The sequence below is a fragment of the Polistes dominula genome, unplaced genomic scaffold, assembly GCF_049000335.1.
Source record: "Polistes dominula isolate Pdom_NZ unplaced genomic scaffold, Pdom_raw_medaka contig_21, whole genome shotgun sequence".
Classification (NCBI taxonomy): domain Eukaryota; kingdom Metazoa; phylum Arthropoda; class Insecta; order Hymenoptera; family Vespidae; genus Polistes; species Polistes dominula.
The window spans coordinates 2,244,088-2,251,413 of NW_028301061.1; the positions used below are offsets into that span (position 1 = coordinate 2,244,088).

The following is a 7,326-nucleotide window of genomic DNA, read 5'->3' on the forward strand; positions in this document are numbered from 1 at the left end:
ATGAAATATACATAAATATTAATTCCTTTCCTCTACCCCCTTTTTCATTTAAACAATGTTTGTAAATTTTAAAAAAATAGTGAACAAAACAATAGTGAACAAATCTAGTGTTAAACGAATTTCTAAATGAATTTAATTAATAAAATGTGAATACCATTCCAACGATGTTCTGAAACACAAATAAAAACAAGATTATATAAATCTTTGTTATATAACAATTACTATAATTATTGAAAAAATGTTTCACATAAAAATTGACTTACATTTTTTCTTCATTGATGAATGCACGATGGGTCTCCTACCCTTAGGATGACGATGAGCACACGTTTAAACTGAATAAAAGAAACTTGCGAGTTTCTTAACCGAGCAAACGAAACTTTAACATGCGACGATCAACACTGAATCTACTTGTCGACTTTTTTATATTTTATTTTAACACGATGCAACACACGAGAACCTCATTGCCTACGCGCTCGATTGCAATGATTTTCTGAAACAGAAAAAGAAAAAGAACAATTAATATCATTGTTGTAATAAAAATCAATTGAAATTATCATAGAAATGTTTGATAGTAAAATATACTTACTTTTAGTCTTCGTTGATGATTGCAGGATGGGTATCCTACCCTTAGGATGACGATGTATAAAATAAAATTAAATAAAAAGTCTGAAAAGAGCTGAAACATACTAAAGACTATATTACAATATTTCCTGTAAATCATTTCTGAAGGCAGGGCACACATTAAAACATTGATAGAATGGTAATCAAGTTATTAAATATTTGTGAAATTGATCAAAGTATGTAACTATTTGCTTGCAATATTACATACCAAGTATGTAATGTTAGTATAAATATTAATTAAAAATCTTTAAAGTTGTCTAAATAAAACAGTAATTGTATCAGCAAACGCAATAAAGAGTAGCATAAAAAATAAACCAATTTTTATACCATTCTATGCAATGAAAAACTTTTTAAACTATTAAAATCAAAACGATAACGTTAGAAATAAAATTATTAAATAATTTAATACGTCTCTTTTTCGTTTATGTTGTCTCGTCGAAGGATAGAAGACGAATACGAGATACGTTACTACGTAACCTTGGTAGAGGAGATCTTCGGAATGTCGAACGCTCGGCTATTATACCTATGTTATCGGCTGTTTACGTTTTGTCGTCGGCTCAAAAAATTCCTGGAAATAAAAATACACATTTATATAATAGCTTATATGTCGAGTGTATTGTTTTCTTATTCTCCCTCTCTCTCTCTCACTCCTTCTCTCTCACTCTTTCTGTAGTATTTCTATATGCTTATATGCTTATATTTAACAAAAATAATGCTCACCTCGCCATATATGGAGAAGATAAAAAAAGTTGCCACAAGGTTAAAAGATTAGTGAATTCGTGTTATAACTCTTCCCATGTTAAGAAAGCTAAAAGAAAGTAAAATATGAAAACACATATAAAAATTATGCATGTAGTATGCATTTGATATATAACACTCGTTATATATCATTTAATATATAACAGGAAGGTGTACATTAAAATATTAATTGAAACAATTACCTGAAATTAACGGGATAACAAAATCCGCTGCAACAAGTATATAGATGACTGATTAAAAAGTTCGAAAGATTCGCCATATTGATGCGCATAAAACAGGCGCATAAGACTGGCGCGAAAATACTGCATGCGCGAAAATGATGCGCAGTAGATTTTCTTTCCACCTATAATAAAAACAAATTTCGAATGATTAAAAATACGATATAGAAGCATAAAAATTGTCAAAATATACTCAAAAAATCAAAATTGATCCTTATATCCTTTATATATTATAATAGAAAGGTGTAAACCTTACAAAATATCTTTTAATTACCTGATCTTAACGGGACGATGACACTCCGATGTGTTCTCCACGAAAGACGCCATGAAACTGACGAATTCGGACGAAAGCTTGGCCGTGATTGGCTAATTCATTTTTTTGATCATGAAAAGGGTCATCACGGCTTCTTACACGGACAGAATCTGACCTTCCTCATGACCACGCTGGTCAAACTACGTATGATAATTTATTTATTAAATAAATTAAAAATCATTTCTATTTTTCTAATAAATGTACACAATACTTATAAATATTCTAAAAATAATGAATAGAATAAAGACAATGTAGACATTAAGAGATCTTTGTCGTTTTGCACAAAAAAACAAAATCGTATAGAAGAGAATTGTCGATAGAAAAATGTCTAATATGAAATGCAGCATATGAAAGAAAAAATTCCCAAAATCTGTATCGATAAAGAATCCTCACAATTGAAATACTTTCAGAGATGCATAATTGTTTTAAAAATATTCATAATAACGTTTATACACGATTCACACACGAAGATTATTCCACATGCTTTTCTATGCTATAAGATACTACATTCTCTTTATCTTATTCATTATTTTTAGAATAATTATGAATAATGTGTACATTTTATTTGTAATCGAAAAAAGAAACACAAATTTGTAACATATCAAAATTGTTTTCTATTTAATATATGTTAAATTGTGAGATAGTAGAAACCTGCTTTAAAAAATAAAATATGCATTATAACAAAAATAATTTTATCCTGAAATTAAATAAAATAAATATTACAATAAAAGATTTCTTGTTTTATCGGTGTAATGCCTGTAACATTATAAAAGTTATTAAAAAACATTATAAGGTAATTAGTTTCTGGAGATGAAATGGATAGAAGGAGCCAAGGAAAGGAATAAAAATATGTTCATTGGAAAATTACAGAAACTAATTACAATTATAATGTTTATGGTAAGCGGTCTTTGGCTGGATTTTACTTGCAATGGAATGTAAAACATATCAAAATATGTTAAACATTACATGGAAAGTAAAATACCATTGCCCAGGTCTAACCACGAGGAGGTAACCGCTTCTGAAGACCCAAGAGGGATGTGCATCCTAAAGATGCTCACATCCGAATATAATTCAAAGGAATGAATCTAACTCTTAGGCCCCACCATAAGAGTACCATCCGAAAAATCGTTAAAATTATTATCGAAAATACCAGAGAAAAATTTCAATACTAAAAAATACAGAATTAGATAAACAAGGAGTGTAATCTGAAAAGAAATTCAATAAAATCATTGATGATACTTAAAGCTAACACACCCTAGAATAACTTCAACTTATAGAAATACAATCTATATACATTTATATACATAATTTTTAATCTCCATAAAATAAAGTATAATAATTAAAAAGAGTATACAAATTATGAGTTGTTCCATGGAACCTATAAATAAAGAAAATACATGAAAAATAATGATGTTCGCACATGTGCGATGCTACAAAGAGAATTATATAAAGATACAAATTTTCATTTTATTTATACAAATAATTATTTTATACTATCTTACATTACCAAGTCCACTTCTTGTTCCTTTTTGGTCCTCCTTTGGTCCACCTGTGGTCGTTTCCTTACCATAGTCCAATCTGCAACAGAAAACAAAGGGATAAAAAAGAGTTAAAACATAAAAGGGATAGGAGAAAAGGGGGGATGGGTATAACTTTTAAAGCGGAACTTTTCACGATTTTTTTTTTAAGTGGTTTCCCCCCGATTGGACTAGTCCACTGACTCTAAATTTAGGAGAAACCTACACTAAATGTTCAGTCCAACACCGTATACTATTGCGAACTTACGGAAAAGAATCCTTGGGTCCGTCTAACAATTAGCGGAAGATGCCTTCCCTTACAATGAAGCTTCAGTTTCCCATGCTACATGCATATTTATCTATGCATATCAAAAAGCCAAAAAAGAAAAAAAGAAAAAAAAAGACGGTAGCTCCAGTTTAAAAGTTAAAGGAACATGATTCTATCTTTGGGAGTAAGATGGAATCATGGCTCGCGTGGGCAGGGCCGCATCCCTGAAGTAAATTCTTTATTCATAAATGGTACCACCCTTTAAGAACAAAAAATTTACCCGCTACCCAATAAACCGCTTCTGAAACAGAAATTTTAAATCAATATTAATACAATATTATTTGCAATGTAAGTTATTAGAGTATTTCATATTACCTACGGGTCCAGGAATGCAATCAAGTTGAAGACAGTCATCTGATAAATTGAAAAAATAAATTCATATTAAAATTATTTTCTATTTAAAGTACGTTAATAGGTATGTAACGTTGAAACCAATGTATATGCGTTAAAACAATCTGAAAAATAATTAAAGTTTATTAGATTATTAAAATTATTGTTATTAAATGGATAGAAGTATCGATTATTGTTGAAAAGTACGGAATATATTTTCGGAGTATCTTCCTCTTCGAAATTCACTTATAGACTGAGCTGTTGTTCTCTAAAACAAAACATTAATTAGAAAGTTGTTTATATGACTGTTTCTTTATGTTAAGCATTAGTGCAACGGTTATAATAATTCTAATAAAGAAAAATTAATAATATAACGTTCCGATATGAAGATTCTTTTTATTCTAATGTAATTAATTTATTGTTCATGAGCAGTGATGACTTCGAGTGTTAAATTATGCTGTAATATAGGTAGAGTGTATTAGAGTATTAAAATAATTGTTAATTAATTGACAGAAGTATCGATTATTATTGAAAAGTACGGAATATATTCTCGGAGTACCATCCTCTTCGAAATTCACTTATAAACTGAGCCGTTGTTCTCTAAAACAAAACATTAATTAGAAAGTTGTTTATATGACTGTTTCTTTATGTTAAGCATTAGTGCAACGGTTATAATAATTCTAATAAAGAAAAATTAATAATATAACGTTCCGATATGAAGATTCTTTTTATTCTAATGTAATTAATTTATTGTTTATGAGCAGTGATGACTTCGAGTGTTAAATTAAGCTGTAATGTACGTAGAGTATATTAGAATAATTAAATAATTATTAATTAATCAATAGAAGTATCGATTATTATTGAAAAGTACGGAATATATTTTCGGAGTACATTCCTCTTCGAAATTCACTTATAGACTGAGCTGTTGTTCTCTAAAACAAAACATTGATTAGAAAGTTGTTTATATGACTTCATATATGTTGATCATGTGTGCAACGGTAATTAAAATTCTAATAAAGAAAATTCAATATTATAACGTTCCAATTTTAACATTCTTTTTATTCTAATGTATATAATTCATTGTTCATGCGCAGTGATGACTTCGAGTGTTAAATTATTCTGTAATATAAGAAGGGTGTATTAGAATATTAAAATAATTGTTAATTAATCGATAGAAATATCGATTATTGTTTAAAAGTACGGAATATATTTTCGGAGTACCTTCCTCTTCGAAATACACTTATAGACTGAGCCGTTGTTCTCTAAAACAAAACATTAATTAGAAAGTTGTTTATATGACTTCATATATGTTGATCATGTGTGCAACGGTAATTAAAATTCTAATAAAGAAAATTCAATATTATAACGTACAGATTTTATTTTTTTATTTATTCTAAAGTAAGTATTTTATTGTTCATGAGCAGTGATAACTTCGAGTGTTAAATTATACTGTAATATAGGTAGAGTGTATTAGAATAATAAAATAATTATTAATTAATCGATAGAAGTATCGATTATTGTATAAAAGTACGAAATATATTTTCGGAGTACCTTCCTCTTCGAAATACACTTATAGACTGAGCCGTTGTTCTCTAAAACAAAACATTGATTAGAAAGTTGTTTATATGACTTCTTATATGTTGATCATGTGTGCAACGGTAATTAAAATTCTAATAAAGAAAATTCAATATTATAACGTTCGAATTTTATTATTTTATTCATTCTAACGTAATTGATTTATTGTTCATGCGCAGTGATGACTTCGAGTGTTTAATTATGCTGTAATATAAGTAGAGTGTATTAGAGTATTAAAATAATTGTTAATTAATCGACAGAAGTATCGATTATTGTTTAAAAGTACGAGATAAATTATTGGAGTACCTTCCTCTTCGAAATTCACTTATAGACTGACCCAATGTTCTCTAAAACAAAACTTTGATTAGAAAGTTGTTTATGATTTTTCTTATGTTGATTATTTCTGCAACGGTAATAATAATTCTAATAATGAAAATTCAAGATTATAACGTTCGGATTTAAACATTATTTTTATTCTAATGTGATTAATTTATTGTTCATGCGCAGTGATGACTTCGAGTGTTAAATTATGCTGTAATATAAGTAAAGTGTATTAAAATATTTAAATAATTGTTAATTAATCGATAGAAGTGTCAAATATTGTTTAAAAGTACGGAATATATATTCGAAGTACCTTTCTCTTCGAAATTCACTTGCAGACTGACCCATTGTTTTCTAAAACAAAACATTAATTAGAAAGTTGTTTATATGACTTTGTTTTATGTCGAGCTCGTTTGCAACTGTAGTAATAATCCTAATAAAGAAAATTTATAATATTATAACGTTTAAATTTTATTATTTTATTCATTGTAATAGAATTAATTTATCACACCTGCGCAGTGATGACTCTTCGTGGGTTTAATTGTCCTGTAATATAAGTACAGTGTATAAGAATATTATATTAATTGTTAATTAATTGATAGAAGTATTAATTATTGTTTAAAAGTATGAGATATATTATTGGAGTACCTTCCTCTTCGAAATTCACTTGCAGACTGACCCATTGTTCTCTAAAACAAAACATTAATTAGAAAGTTGTTTATGATTTTTCTTATGTGGATTATTTCTGTAACGATAATAATAATTCTAATAATGAAAATTTAATATTATAACGTTCAAATTTTATTATTTTATTCATTCTAATGTAATTATTTTATTGCTCATGCGCAGTAATGACTTCGAGTGTTAAATTATTTGTAATATAAGTAGAGTGTATTAGAATATTAAAATAATTGTTAATTAATCGATAGAACTATTAATAATTGTTTAAAAGTGTGAAATATATTTTCGGAGTTCCTTCCTCTTAGAAATTTATTTTTAGACTGAGCCGTTCATTAGAATGATAAAATAATTGTTAAATAATTAATATAAGTGCATATTGTTATCTAATAACTTATTACATATGATCTATGTACCTTTCCCTTCAAGATTCACCTTTTAACTGAGACATTATCCTCTATAAAAATGCTTTTATTCAATGTTGGTTATGTTGTTTTCCAAATGTTGCCCATGTATGTAACAAAATAAAACATTCCAAGTAAACAGAGATACACATTATAACTCTCTATTTTTTACACTTTTTTTACTAGTACTTTACACACTTTTACTTGTAAATATTATATAAATAATGAATAAAATAAAAAAAGAGTACATAATAAAGACATT

General features: G+C 27.6%; 1 long non-coding RNA gene across 1 annotated transcript; it reads right to left on the minus strand.

Moving 5' to 3' along the window:
* Window positions 1-577: 577 nt before the first annotated feature.
* On the minus strand, window positions 578-2,001 carry LOC149031403 (uncharacterized). Its single transcript, XR_016177787.1, has 4 exons — window positions 1,873-2,001; window positions 1,563-1,723; window positions 1,342-1,429; window positions 578-1,189 (listed from the first exon to the last, which is right to left on the minus strand). It is a non-coding gene; the product is annotated as an uncharacterized LOC149031403 (long non-coding RNA).
* Window positions 2,002-7,326: the final 5,325 nt, after the last annotated feature.